This window comes from Ruditapes philippinarum, unplaced genomic scaffold, assembly GCF_026571515.1.
Source record: "Ruditapes philippinarum isolate M1 unplaced genomic scaffold, ASM2657151v2 ctg7112_1_1_1_1, whole genome shotgun sequence".
NCBI lineage: Eukaryota > Metazoa > Mollusca > Bivalvia > Venerida > Veneridae > Ruditapes > Ruditapes philippinarum.
The window spans coordinates 16181-32360 of NW_026852665.1; positions in this window are offsets into that span (position 1 = coordinate 16181).

Genomic DNA, 16180 nt, shown 5'->3' on the forward strand with positions numbered 1-16180 from the left:
CATAATCATATGAAAAAGGCTGGTGTGCAGATGAGCGTTCATTTGGTATGCAGTTGGTATTTGGATATATATTCTAGGTGGCGGTTGGTTATACGTAATTCCCAAAAGTTTAACAGATTGTAGTTGGTTATTCATTATCACCAAAATGAAATGTTCGAATAAATCCTACTAATTTTTAAAACAGAATACAGGAGGATGTTTGGTTGGTTATTCGTGTGCATCCCATGCCAGAAGGTAGTTGGTTATTCGAACTGTTTTCTCGAATAAAAGTAACAAATATAGCCGAGTTATATAACAAGGAAACACACTCGTTTAAATGTGTTCACTGGGAACTCAGTTGGTTATTCACACGAGATTATTTGAACTCGAAGTTAGCATGTTTTCCCCTCCAAACGGAAAGTATTTTTTCCGGAATCAATGTAAAGGATATAACATAGAATATATTCTAAAATCTTTGGACTGAGTTATCTTTTTGTAACATGTATGAAATACTTTGTGTAGTTTTAGGATTATATGCAGCATCTGAATTATCAATTTTCTAGTGGTTTGGGATTCACGCGATCAACCAACTGTGTTCCCGGAGAATGTAGGGAGATGGGATGTTACCATGTTTGAGAATATGCCTATGTTTTCATATACTCCTTATATCTATTCCGGAAAAAGAGGAACAAAAATATTAAGATTAAGTTCCGATTTCCACCTACCATTTGGCAGGTAGTTGGGGATTTTATGTAATTTATCAGCTGAGTCTCTTGTCATTCGTAGAAAGAAGAGGGTGTTACAATTTTGTGGAGCACATCTGTCTTGTTATTTATGTGTTTATTTGTTTCTTTTATATTGTGTTTTTTTTTCAGAAATATATCTCTGTTTTCAGGAGAATATATGCAATATCCGAAATAATATTTACCTTCTGGTCGGTAGTTAGAGATTGAGTCCTCTGGTGCGCATAAGGAGAGAGGATACTTTTCATCCGTCTTATTATATATCAGTTATATTAATTGCAGGAAAAATACTCTCTGTTTTCAGGGAAAGGTACAGAGTTTAAATAACCAACTTCCTTTTTTTTTTTGGTAGATGGGGTTTTTCGCAATTGAACAACAGTGGCCCTTAACAATGTATGGAGAAGGGGTGTTACAGTACAGTATTATACAACACACTTTATCTTGTTAGTTCTGCGTCATAAACTTATTTGTTCAAGAAAAACACTTTCTGTTTTCCGAGTCCGAATAACCAACTACCTACCAATTGTGGATTCGCGCGGATAACCAAATGAGTCCTCTGGTAGACTTATGAAGACGGAAGTTTACGATGTTGGAGATCATCAATCTTTCCATAGATCAGAAGTATCTATTTGGTAAATTACTTTCTATTTTGAGATTGATGCAGGACAAAATCGAATAACCAAACTACCTTCTGGTAGGCATTTTGTGTTAATGCGAATAATGAACCGAGTTTTTTGGTGGACGTAGGAAGACGGGCTGTTACCATTTTGTAGGACACATCAATCTTGTTATTTATCCATAACATTTATTTAAGGTTATAAATACTTTCTTTTTTCTGAGGAATATATGCAATATCTGAATTACCAACTACCTTCTGGTAGTTAGTTAGCGGTAACCAAAATAACATACTGATTCCCTTCGATAATGGAGGGGTGGACGTAGGGAGACGGGCTGTTACCATTTGTAGGACATATCTATCTTGTTATTTATCCATAACATTTATTTAAGGTTATAAATATTTTCTTTTTTTTTTTCGTTGCAATATCCGAACTACTTGATTTCCCTTGGATAACGTACCGATGCTAGAGAGGTTACCATATTGAATATGTAAGACATCTTGTAACATGTTTTGTTTGTTTAAAAAAACTTTTTGTTTCCAGAGGAATATATGCACAATCCGAATAAACAACTACCTTCTAGTAAGTAGTCGGAGATTCGCGCGGAAAAAAAAGAAAGTCTTAAAAAAGCAAGATGTGTTCAAAATTTTCATAACATATTTCATTCTGGTATCAGATGATTAAAAAATTGCAAATATTTGGCAAAAAATCAACAATCGCCATTCAACAATAACATTAAGTTCAACCTTCGATATTCGAAAGTTTTCGTTTCGATTTTAAAAACGAATGTTGTGCTAGACAATCAAAAATTAGCTAGACCCTCCAAAATTATTGTCAATCGACGTTCAGTTGACTTTCTTTCCTTAACTTTATAATTTTTACTTACTGTAAATGTTGAGCTTGACAATCGAAATCCAGCTCATCATGTGATATTCGTTAGTTTTTAAATCAATTTCAAAAATGAATGTTTTGCTAGACTAGAATTTATCAGAAAGGCATTCAAAAGTTCCAATGCTGAGCGAGGCAATCGATATTCAGCTCATCATTAATTTGACTGTCGTTTTTTAACAATGTAATACCCAAACGAATGTTGAGCTAGAAATCAACAATCAGCTTTATATTTTTAAATACTAATGTTGAGTCCAACATTCGCCTTTCGTTTATAAAAAAAATATTATTTAAAACGAATGTTGAGCTGGAAAATCAGGTAGACATTTCAAAAATACCATTGTCGAGCTAGACACCCGACTTTCAGTTCAACTGTCGAATTTCGTTTTTTTACAATATAATTCCCAAACAAATGTAAACGACAATCAGCTAAATATTCAAAATTAACAAAGTTGAGCCAAGCAATCAACATGCTGCTAACATTTTAGAGTCTGGCCCCAAAGTGCGTTAGACCGCACAGTTGGGTTTTACGTTGCATAACCTTAACATCATAATGATTTTGATCAGATGAACAGCAATTAACTTGCAAACATTTAACTGAGAACAAAAGTAAATAGACTGTTCACCCGTTAATTTAAATTTCAATCAAACTTTATTGTTTGATAAGTTGTGTACAGAACGTCAACATTTCAAACTTTTAAGTGTATAAGTGTGTGAAATATTGTTCGTTCCAGCAACGGACAACAGTCGTTTTTTGTGACAACATGACCTGAAATGACCGGAAATTAAACTGTCCTGAATGAAATATAGGGGAAACTAAGAATGACTTTTTTTTAGATTATAAGCATTCAAAATGTATAGAAATGTATTTCTTAAATACTTCTTTTTGAGAAAATTAATATATTTTTGTATATCCTTGGGTAGATGTTTTATTTTATTTACTTATTATCATTATACTAATTATGCTTGTTAACAGCATAAAATAGGTTATATTTTGAACTCAACTTTTCAGAATGATTGCAGTAAATAAAAGTAATATTTTAAGGACTTTTTACACTTACTGAACGAGACTTCTCAAATTGGACTATGCTGTTCAACCAATCTGTTTAAAAGCTTTTTTTTTCTTAAATTGAAAGCATATACGTTGATTTATGCAATATGTTTATGACCTCTAGGCCTATAGATCGTACTATTTAAATGAGCAAACTGCATTGTTTAAATCGTGGAAACTGTAAATTTTGTCAAATGATTGTTTCCATTTACCTAATATGAAATAACCATGGTGAAATATCCGTTGTATACAAACAGCAGGTATGCAGTAAATCAATGGCCAAGTTTGCTAAGACTTGGTCTCATCACTACAACATTATCAACACTGCTTCCATTGACGCAACTACCACTGCTGACATTGTTATAGTAATCACAGCTTATATTACCACCATAAACACATCATCAACAATCTACTCTCATTAATTTAAGAGAGATGTCCGCGATCACAAAATCTCAGGTGAGCTTAAAGTATTGGAAATAGACACCGTCATTCAGATTTTCAATACGATTACTTTTAATCTTCAGTATTCAACATAAAAGTAATTTTATAATATTATTTCTAATGTGACTATTTGTATACGCATCGTACAAAGTGCTTCAGCTTTATTTCAATTATATCTTTATAGCTTGATAAAACTATATCGTATGTACAAAACACATTAGTTTTCTTTTATCATGAAATTTAAATATCTCCAATTTAGGAATTTTAAAATAAATATATAAAATGCATAAAATACATAAAAAAACATATTTCTTATTTTATATATAAAAAAAGAACGAAAGTGGACGGAACACTTTCAGGAAGTGCTAAATAGGGAGATTTCAGAATCGCAATCACAAGATCAGAAGGAATTGAGAGAGGAGATACATATCCCTGTTGAGCAACCCTCCTCACAAGAAGTAAGAGCTGCATTGAAGGCGCTCAGTAATGAAAAAGCCCCTGGATAATTACAGTAACATATACGCAATCATTTAATTCGTGTATATCTTTGGACGATACTATTTCCTCATTTTTTTCAAAGCATGTTTGGGGTATGTAAAGGGGAAAATGTGTTTCTCCATTCTTATTTCAATATATTTAAATTACATTATTTTGATTACGGTGATTATTATTATTAAGATTATTATTATAATTATTATTATTATTATTATTATTATTATTATTATTTTTCAGTATTTTGATTCTTCTCCAATTTACTATAGTTCAAGTTCGTGTCATAGTTATAACTCTAAATTGTTTTAACGCCTTTTATAGACAATTTATTTCAAAGTATAACTAGTGTAGTATATATAAAGAGACATTTGATCAAAATACTGCGATTAATAATCTTAAGAATGTATGCTTATTCATTAGATCATTGTATAAAATATCAGTTTAAGTACGGTTACTCAGCTGTAAATACGAATAAATAATGACTGCAAGTGCGAACATAAGGTACACATAATAAATAGAATAAATATGATTATATATAAGGTTTAGATATAATTTGGAGTGACTTACCTTTGCCATTGCCTAAAAGAATATGCAGCTGCACGAAGATGAGAAACATATACCATTTTGTCATGTTTGGACGCTCTTTCTGTAATTTACATATCCTGAAGTAAAACATAGGAAGACGACATAACAGAATATGTTTTCATACTTTTCAAATGAATTCATTCACAGATTTTCAAAACAGTAAAAACGCTAAAACATTGCTTGTTAATATGAATATGGTTTCTTATTCCAAAACTATGAAATATACGCTCCTCAAGCTTTTACCTTTTAGCTTTTTTTTAATGCTTGCCACTTACCTTGTCAATTCTTTAACGTTTTATATAGAATTAACTACTAGTATTTCATTGCTTACTAGTATTTCATTGCTTATCATAATATATACAGTATATTTGAATTTTAGATTTATAGATAAGGCAAATCTCTTGCTTCCATTCTTTGTAGAACAAAATAATTTCTATTGACTGTTGTAAGAGACATGAACATGAGCTTAGTGAACCACATTTCTGTCTTGACCACCTAATGATAATCCAACCGAAGTAATTTGACAAACGCACAGGCTCAGACGGCATTTGTAAAATAATTTAACGTGAAGCCTCTAATTAAACGCTCGTGCCCACTGTGTGGCCTACTCAATGCATAGTTTAGGATTTTGCATAGTTCCAATGATATGGAAAAATGCAAATATTTATGCAGTTCATAAAAATGCAATGCGTCACTTCTAATAAGTACAGATCAGTTTTACATGCCACCAAATAAAACACTCGACTATCTCTCATTCTTAATAACCAAATTTTGATCAATCCCAATACAACCTGTGAAGCTTGCAATATATAAGGGAAATACCCCCAATAATTGCTTGAAGTCAGTTGGTAATTAGAAACTACTCAAAGTTAATATACGGAGCAGCCCAACATTGTCTTCATGAAATATTTCTTGAATAACGACATTACCAGGGGCCTAAATAATTATATGCAAGCAATTGTAAACATACATACTTGTACCAACTGCAGTGCTCTTAAAATCAACGTCCATATACTTCTTAAAGGGAAAAACAAGGTTAGAATAAAAACTTGATTTCAGAAAAATAATACTATAAATAATAAGTCTGCAAATTTTCTGCCGCCAAATAATAATATTAAACGAATGATAACAAAATTTAAATCGCTAAATCACCGATTTCTACAAATCAGTAAGCGCGGCCATGTTTGTGTATTGGCCGTATAAAAACAGGTGCGCGTGATGTCATTTCCCCACATCTTTAGATTCATGATAAATCTAGTTGAATCGTAAGGAAATATTAATATAATAAAGTATTGACCAGACAATTTAATTTTCACAGGAGGTGTAGAGTAGATTTTGTATGGTTCAAAATACGTAACATTATCAAAAAAAAAAATAATAATAAAAAATAAAGAAACGTACGTACGGCTAGCCAAATGTTCTAGCCGTACGTGAGTCACAAACGACTAGCCAGGACGCACTGTACGTATTGTCTAGCCGTACGGCACTTTTCAAAATTTTATGGAAGTCGAACGTTATAAAATTGTTGATTTTCATGCTTATCATTTGTTGTTTTATTTGTATGAATTATTTAATCATTTTTGTTAATTTTAAGCACATGGATCGAATAAATAATGATCGGAGTGGAATAATTAATAAAAAATAAATAAATAAAAAGAACATATTGAATGAAAAAAGACAAACGGTGAAATGCAAAAATAATTATATAATTTTCAAAACAGTAGATAAATATCGAACATAAAAGCACAGTCGATCAATTAATAAGCCTTAATTAAAACCTATCCAGGGACTGACAATAGAATTTTAGAATGCCTTTCACGGAACATGCAAACTTTCCTTGATGGACAAACTTCTATACAGTACCGTCGGTAATTGTCGCAATTATCAAGAGCCTAACAACAATCATTTGAAATTAATGTTTGTTGTTGTTTTTTTTCCATATAAAAAGGTGTCGAAAATTAAACTTAATGAAACTATTTCAATTGGTGTGAATGCAAGCAAAGGCTATTTTTTCTCGACATCTTGCGATGACAAAGATCGATATATATAGCGATCAAGGCGATTAATCTCTAAAAAAGTTAACATCCAAAGACAATTAATGCTGTTTCTTGGTTAAAATCCTCGCTTAAAGTCATAAAATAATATATGCATTTTCGACTTCCTTAAAATTTTAAAAAGTGCCGTATGGCTAGCCAATACAGCGTGTCCTTAATTGCTAGTCGTACGTGACTCACGTACGGCTAAAACTTTTGGCTAGCCGTACGGGCCCGTACGCTAGCCACTTCCATTATAAAAACCTTACTAAAACGTGTTCTTAATAGTACATAGAGGATATTGAATGAGTGTAAGTTCAATACTGAATTTATTGCACGAGTTGAATAAAATTATATTATGCGAGCCTCTGACGAGCATAATATTATTTTATTCAACGAGTGCAATAAATTCAGTAATGAACTTACACGAATTTAATATTCTATTTATCACATACCCAAAATAAAGACCGTTAAAAGTGAAGTAAAAGTCATTTTTCATTGACGCGTCTATAGTATAACGCTAACATTTAGCGCGTTTTTACACTATGTTTGTATAACGCTAATGACGTCACGTCAAAATATATGCACGGCCGTGCAATACCATATTTACGGAGTCGCAAAATCAGCACGGGTGTGTGATAAATATTATTAATTTTTTGAAGTTGGATTCTGACTTTCAAATTTAAAGGTGTGAACATATGTTATAATTGATGTACACATTTCAAAAATATAAGCAACTCTTTTGAAAAGTAAATTGTTAACATGTCTGTCAACGTACAGTTGAGTTCACACTAAAGGTTACACAAAGTGCACTAGAGGTGCACTACTAGTGCACTTCAAAGTGCACTAGTAGTGCACTACTAGTGCACTTCATAAGTGCACTTTGTAGTGCACCAGACCTATTATATGTAATAAGCAGTTACCTTTTATTTCAATGAATAGCAATTTGACTTTTACAAAAAGATAGATAAATATAGATATCTGTATAATAGTTTTTCATAATAAATTTGAAGTTGAGAATATTGGATTTTGTAAAATATGGCGTAAAATATTAGAACAATAATTTTTCAAAGTCATTAATTTTACTGATTTTGTACTTTAAAACTTAATTGTTAGAATAAGTATATAAATATAAATGATTATTACTTTAATGTTGATAAGTGCGTAAATAAACAAAATTTATTGATATTTAATTTGATTCTATTTTATTATAATCTGGTAATGAAATATTAAACATTGAAATGCTAATTAAACAAAATACAGTCATTTTTGTTTTGTTTTTTGTTGTTGTTTTTTTTTGGTGGGGGGGAGCAAATTATACCAATAAGTTATTTTTGATTTTTACTTATGGTTGCTTTAGTTAAAGGTAATGATTTCAAGCATTAATAGCCTTTAATACATTAAAGAATTAATATGTTTATAATTGGCCTAGATTTTGTCAATTTTATCTCATTTATAATCTCTCTTACCTTCTCAAACTGAGATTTACCTAAGATTAATATACATAATATATATTATTCTGAAAATAGTTTATTATAAAATGCAAAAATAATTCAGTTTTCTTTTTGTACTACTTGATATGAAATTTATTTGCACCAACATCCAGAGAATACAGAATTTACATTGCCTACTTATATTTATCATCTGCCTTTTGTTATTTACCCTGAGGGGCTCTATTATCAGCAGGGTACTATATTAAAACACCAATACACAGCATGACTTTTGACACTTTAATCTTCTGTAACTGTTTTCTGCCCATGTGTGATATTTTATTAAAAAAAAAAAAAAAAAAAAAAAAAAAAAAACAGATCTGCTTTAATGTGAAAAGGAAGTCGCAAAAGTTTTTATAATCATGTATTTAAATATTTTCTTTAAAATATATTATCTTCTATAAATGTGTTAAAACTGACACTTAGGCAAATTTGTCAAATCTATAATAGAAAAAATTAACATTTTCCAGTTCATAAACTAAAAGATGCTGCAGATTTATTATTTGTAGAATTGCAATAAATATGAGGTCTTTCTAGAATGGTTAACACTGATATTGATTTTAAACCAGTTTTTTATGACAAGATTAGAAAATTCCACTTCAAAGACAATAATGACAATAATATCTAACACGCGTTTATGCCATTTAGATTATTTTTCACATTTGATTATTATAACAAAAATTATAGTCATTTATCTATGTCTTAAATGTATTTTGGAAGAAAAAAACAGGAAATTTTAAATAACTATTGCATACATCTGCATTTTTGTTATTTACCCTGAGACCCTGTTGTCAGCAGGAGACGACCGCAAGAGACCAGTATAATGAAAACAGTCGCTCTCAGAAAAATACCAATACACAGCATGACTTGAGACTTTTTTCTTGTATAAAAGCATTCACTTTATACATTAAATTTTTAATATAGAAATCTTGAATAAAGTTATCAATTTAATTATTTCATGGAAAACTTTTGTTTATATCTTTAAAAAGACTATGCAAACATTTCATGGTTGAAAAACATACTATCACAGTGTATGGATTGTTTTAAAATCAATGAATTAATATTTTCTTTCAATCTTGAACATGAGGATTTTAAGTTATATATGATTATGCAGAATGGCAAGAAATTTGGATAAATATAGAAAATTCTGCTTTAGAGACAATAATATCTAATACGCATTTATGCCGTTATGATTTTTTTTGTACTATATTTGATTATACAAAAATTATGGTCATTTATCTATATGACTAACTAGCCTGAGTACCAAGGCATTCCAGGCTTATGTCTAACATGCATTTTGAGAAAACCAGGGAATTTCAATGCATACTTATAATTTGCAAAATCGACTGTTCTTTGTCATTTACCCTGAGGCCCTCTTATCAGCAGGAGAATGGTATAACGAAAACTGTTAGTTCCTCTCAGAAAATACCAATACACAGCATGACTTGTGATTTTCCTCTTCAATATAAGTATTCCTTTTATACATATTATTTTTAATATTGAAATCATGAATAAAGTTATCAAATTTATTTATTTTATGGATAATATTTTAATTATTTATATCTTTAAAACATATGCAAGCATTACATTTACACAGTTGAATACTAAATTTTCACAGTATATTGATTGTTTTAGCATCAATGTATTAATATTCTCTTTTAATATTGTACATGAGGAACTGTCCTAAGTTATATATTATAAAAAATAACACTTTAGCTTAAATATAAACTTTTCCTTGATTTATTTGAGCCTACAGTATGGAAAAAAAGTTTACGTTGTTACAAACTAAATTATTTGGGCCAGAATTATCACATTGATTTTCCCATTTGTACACTAGAAAAATTGAAATACATGGCCATTAAAAACACTTATTTAATTGTCCATTATAGAGCATATTTAAATTTAACTTTATATATTCTATAAATTTAATTTTAAGGGGTATTATTTTACACCTACAGTTAAATACTGGTTAAGAAAAATATGATTACAATCAATAAGAAAAATAATTTTAAGCTGTAATATGATATCACCTAAAATGTTAAAACTGCTGATTTTAAAATTTACTTATTTATATTCATGAATAGGCCATATATTCCCAAAGTTTTTTTTCTTACAGCAGCTTAACAATGGATGCCCCCTGTCACTTGATATGCAATTATCCAATAAACCATTTAGGTGTCACATTCCCTGGCCAGCCTGGTCATATGGTCTAGTGCACTAGAAGTGCACACGGTGTGCACTTCTAGTTCAGCTCTAGTGCACTAGAAGTGCACAAGGGTGGGAAGTTTAGTGTGAACTCAACTGTATGATATGCTGCGCATCGTAATTAATCGTAGCCTTATATTAACTAGAGCAGATGTGTGGTTACTTCAACCTGCCCTAAATACCCCAAACTTAGGAAATTCTATAAAACAAATCCTTATCGATCAGTATTATCAGGAATGGAACACACAACTCCAGTCATCTAATAAGGGTAGAATTTATGCAGTCTATAAAGAAACCCATAGTATTGAAAAATATCTAATACGTTTACCAAAGTATGAACGGGAAATAATGTTTAAATTTCGCACAAATAACACGCACTTTCCAGAAGAAACGGGACGCTGGGACGGGACGTCTCCAGAAAATAGGCGATGCGTACTTTGTTCAGAAAACGCTATTGGCAATAGCAAACACTATTTATTACAGTGCGAAAAATTCAAAGAACAAAGACAAAACATTTTACAAACTTTCTGCCTTGAAAATAATGATCTTAACTTTAAACGAATTGTCAACATACAGTCGGAAAATGATCTTAAGATACTCTGTAAATTCTTATCAATATTGCTTAAGCATGTGCGTTAGGTGAGTTCCGCAGACATTAAAAGTATAGCCATTGAAAACATAAATTCATATATTATTATTGTATTAATGTTGAAAAATGATTGTGTTAAATGTGTCATTTGATATTCATATCTTGAAATACGCTAGATAAGTCCCGCCGTGAGTACGTCGATCTTGCATAATCAATCTTGTTAAAGCATTTTAAATTTGAAAATTAAAGAATTTCGAAGAGGTCCCGTACCCCCGACGGCACTTATGCATTATAAAATTACTCATTACTGAATTACACATTACATTATATAAACTATTACTGGGTAAACAGTACCTTATTGCGTAAATCCTAATAAATCCGGTGAATATTTATTCCAATTGCTTGTGAAACATGCGAATTTATTTTTTTTATCTTTTTATATATTTTTTGAATTGACCAGGTTACACATGTGTTGTATGAACCAAAATACTGCGCGACAAGAACAATTTGCACGAGGCATTCATTCACACACACACAAAAAAAAAACAACCCCGTCGTAGTAAATAAAATTACTAGAGCGTGCAATAAGGCATTGTGTACTTCCCAGTATTTATGTTATATAAGGTGCTTATATATCCTCACTTGAACCCCCATTTCTTTCTTTAAAACATTAAAAATGTATATTATTTTTATATTTCTGTTTAAAAATAATTAAATGACTATTAATACTGTATTATCTTTTCAGGGCTTTACAACCGGTACATATATATATATATTGTAAAATATTACTTTGTAAACCCCTTATGTATTTGATTATACCTGGGTGAATAAAGATATTTGAATTGAATTGAATTGAACTGCAGGCAAATCATTTTTATTGGCTGCTCGAAAATCTAATTTGCATAATTTATTCACACAATTGCTGGTTCTTACTACTTATGTCTTATACTGCGCATTGTCCATTTTAATTGTCCCTAATTTGCACCAAATGCTCCTGTCACACTGTGTACTGACGATTTTTATTGCTCCTTGTATGCCTCTGTGCCGACAGACATTTTGATCATGCACAATGTTGCCCTGATTGGTTAATCACCCTTGTCAAATATTCTAATGACGAAATAGACATCTATTTTTTTCACGCTTCATCAGTGAACTGAATGACCTTAGGGGGAATTAGGTTCTACACCTGTCAAATTATACTGTAGTAAATTACAGCACGTCATAAAATAGCAACACGTTTTTTTCAGTTACCAATAATCATTTTAAATATTAAGTAGATATATGATTTTTTTTTGTTTTATTGGATTAAATTTACGGTAGTAGAAATGCTTATCTGTCGGGGAAAGGAATTTGGTAAGTAGATAACGTGGAAAAAAGCTTTAGGGAACTGGATAAACCCGAGAATATGCGAAATTATAGGGGAATGGGCAACCTGTTGCTGTTGATACCAGTTTTGACTGGGTGCCTAAATAACATAACGGACAGTTTTGTTTTCATACGATATTAGTCTGGCTGCCGATTTTCCTGCGCCTTTCTCATTTTTAGCGTCAATGGCGGAAAATCGCGTCCTCAGCATATTGGATTTAGTTGATATTTTACCTGGAAAAAAGATACATGACCGGCGATGTACCCTATTTGGACAGCTTGTCTAGCGAAAATTAAGAACAAAATAAAAGGATATATCGTCAATTTGAAGAAGTTTCTCATGGAACCCAAATTAAATTTATGGTTTATCTTTGAAAATTAAGCAGTCATTGCTTAAATCATGTGGTGGGATCATTAGCAAGCTTGCATGAATATCGGACAAATGAAAATTAATGTCGCGGCGTCTTCAATAATTATTTAAAGCAATTCAGTTCCATATGATGTTTTCATAAATAATATATAATGTATGCAATAAAATTAATAAGTTCTTCATCAAGATATATTTCAGTTGTACCAGCGTGTACACCTATACCGGAAGTGGGTATAACACGTTACAATCTCGGTCTCGTCTGCCTCGCGAGAATGACAGAACGCCAAAATGGCGGCGCCCATGAACTTATTTCTCAAGTAAAAAATAGTGTCTTAAAATACGAATTTCTCTCTTATAGGGTTGATGTCAATAGGAAAACTGTCATGGTTCCTCTTTTTAAATGATGAATATTGATATTAGACAGACTTCAATCCATCCATTCCTATTCCTTTAACGGTTACCCAAATTTTTCATATCAGATAAATGTTAGTATATTTACATATGTCAAAAGATATGTAGAACAAATAAAGGAAAAGGTAGACGTATTGAAATTATGAAATATATATTTGTGATATTTAATGAACGGTTTAATGAATTACCTCTTAATGGTCATTTTCGAGTAATAAGTTCATCTTTAAGTTAATGGTCAGTTAACAAGTAAACTAGGCTTGTTCACACTTCATCCTACTAGCTTATGAATGGGGAAATTTCAGTGAAAGTTCATAGCATTTGTTTGTCGCAATTTTGTGCATATTATCATGATTTTCTACTTGATTTTTTGGGCACAATTATGAACCCAAGATGGCCAATTTTCGACTGAAGTAAGCTTGTACGCGCTTCATCTCTAAAGCCGCTGGGGGGACTTAGTGAAGCTTCACAAAATTGTTTGTCACCAAGCCTAGTTGTGCATAGTATCTTGAATTTTCAACTTTATACACCCTTTATCTCCAAAACCACTTCAGAAATTTCAGTGAACATTTATTATATTGTTTGCACGGTGACATGATTGTGCCATGATTTTTTGCGTCAATCGTTTTTTCCGCACAGGTTTGTGCCCTTGATGATGTTTTTTTTAAAGATTGTTTCTCCTACATTTTTAATGAAATTTCAATAAAACTATAGGAATGGCATTTACCATAGCCGGTCGCGTGTATATTGCAGGTATTTTGGCATAATTTGCAGATTTTATGTCAAAGTTTTTCTTCGGGTTTTAAGTCACTTCTCATTGACAGTTCTTATTTTATCTACTTTTCATAGTATATACTTGTTTATTGTGTTTCCTGATGTAATTTTTAACTTAAAAATGACTTTCCTTCGCAACATATATTTTATATATACATATTATTGTACCATATATTCTTGATAGATTTGTCTTCCGTATCATCTTTTTTCATTTTGTATACTGTTGATTGTTGTATGCATACCTTTGTTATTTCAAAATAATTTAAACAACTTTTTTTCCTCATAAGTGCAACACGACGGCCATGATAACACTTAATCTAGTCACCGAGCTGAGTATTTTGTACACATGGACAAAACATAATTATTAATACATTGGTATACACTTGCAAATAGCCCAATCAGAAAAGGTAAACAAATGAGCAGGCTGTTATGTATGTTTATGCAAGCAGCAATAGTGGTTATCAGACATTATTCTATATTTCTTGAGCAGATTGTAGCAAGATTTGCAATTTAGTAAAGAGACGTCAATTTCACAACCTATATTTTGTTTTTGTTTTAAAGAAACTAGGGGAAATCTGTTTTTCACAAATTGTGTGCTTCCTCTACATTACAGTTCACAATTTGAAGGACAATGACGTTAACACCTCACAATTGTGTTTGTATTACAAAAATATAAAATATATTAAGACCAGGGTCCTTCACATTTGAAGGGAAAAGCTATGCCATCCTTTATAGAAATAAGGTTTTTGCAAGTATTTCCACTCATTTTGTATTCTTACATTAACATTACAAAAAAATGTTTACTTAAGAATACTAGGCATTTTTTACAATTGGTTCTGAAAATAAACATTTTTATTTTAGAAAAAGTTAGATATCTTCACACAGAAATACACTAATAGTGATTTTAATTGCGATCTGATATTATAAAGCAATACCGTTTTGAGAAAGCGTGAAAATATTTACAGTTTTAAAACCATCATGAGAGACAATGTATAATATTTTAATCAATTTATGATTTCTTCCTATACATATAATTTTTATGAATATGATGTCTTGTAAATAATGGAAAAATTATACATAACAAAAATATCGCTATAGATGATGAATGCTCCCCGAACCTGCACATTTATGTTCAAAACATCAGTCGATCAATAGGTAGCCTTAACCTTGAAATAAGTGATCACTTCTCCTTCACTGATAGTTATCTTTCCACCCAAGATAATGACCTACTGAATTGAAATACACTATTATTAAATAAAGGCTGTATTAGTAAAATTATAAAATTATATTTTAACACCGTTAACATCGACTTTGTGTCAGACAGACACAAAAATTAGGACAACAAAAAGTATCTGCATACTAAATATGAATTAAAATTTGTAAAGTAACTACAACTCTGTATCAGCAAAAGTGAAAAATATTTTAAGCATCAGTGACCTTGACCATAACCTCGGTGACCAAAGTTCCGATGTATCAAATATAGAAGACATCTGTCAATGAATAAAAAACATATACCATAACTGAAAATGTAACAAGCATTACCGTATAAGTACTTTTTTCTGCGGAAACTTTATTTCTGCTATTTCTGCGGTTTATTACGACACCGCAGATTTAAAAAACCGCAGAAAATTAAGCCTTTTGCTATGTATGTATGTCGGAATATGTCAACTACCTGTATTGTATAATTACATTACCATGTACCGTTATCAGCTTCTGTAGATGGGAATTTTTCTTTATGTATCCGTCATGAATAAAATATTAGAAAAAAAGGTACTTTACTTGTTCTTTTTGTTAAAAAAAATATCATGTTATTATGAATTTCGCTCACCCTAAGCTTGATTTATTTTAAAATAAAACTATTATAGTTTGACGGGTGCAATAAACATACCCTTTTGTATTTGTACACTATATTGTGTCTACGTGCGATATTACCGTTGTTTATTTTTCACACTTCATATTTATACACATGCATTACAATTAATTGTTGTCATTTCACGTTGTTGATTTTTTTTTAATTAACGTTTATATACCGATACAGGGTGATTACGATGAACACACATTATAAGTCGTCTGCATGTTTACCGGAAGTAATGTACATGTTATATCAACACATCTTGAAATGTTGTCTGTTTGTATCGGTTATTTTTTTA